We start from the raw sequence: 439 nt of genomic DNA, 5'->3' as shown, positions 1-439 counted from the left end.
TTTGGTGAAAGGAGACAATATTTTATATAAGATTTTCATTTGAATTTAATTGTTAGTTCTGGTCTAACACTCACTAATGTTAAGGGCCAAGCCTTATTCTTAAGTAAGTCCACAGTGCTATGGTTACCTTGACATACTTACCATTTATTGTTTCGTTCTTACACATGACTAAGATTTATTTTTAGTTAGAACTTGGTCATAAGTTATTGAGTAATATATTATTAACTTCATTAAATAACATACTAAGACTTATTAATTACAATTTCCAATTTTCAAGCCTCGAATTATTCAAATCCGCTAGATCGCACCAAAAATTTGTAGCCTATCTAAAACAATCATTCATGTAGAGCTACGATGCCCAGCAGGTATTGTAGTAGATCAATCGTGAGTCCTTGTAGATGTTTTAGCTGAGGATGGCATGTTTGCCTCATTGTAAAAT

At 31.9% G+C, this 439-nt stretch overlaps 1 protein-coding gene across 1 annotated transcript in view; it reads right to left on the bottom strand.

Moving 5' to 3' along the window:
- The window catches only part of LOC106681552 (transmembrane protease serine 6), a gene marked incomplete at its 5' end in the record, with an annotated part of 50,908 nt that overhangs the window by 26,038 nt on the left and 24,431 nt on the right, over positions 1-439 (bottom strand).

This window comes from Halyomorpha halys, unplaced genomic scaffold (genome assembly GCF_000696795.3).
Source record: "Halyomorpha halys isolate HHAL.00 unplaced genomic scaffold, Hhal_1.1 Scaffold347.1, whole genome shotgun sequence".
Taxonomy (NCBI): domain Eukaryota; kingdom Metazoa; phylum Arthropoda; class Insecta; order Hemiptera; family Pentatomidae; genus Halyomorpha; species Halyomorpha halys.
Note: the sequence above shows the minus strand (reverse complement) of the source record. Positions and strands in the feature narration are given on the sequence as shown.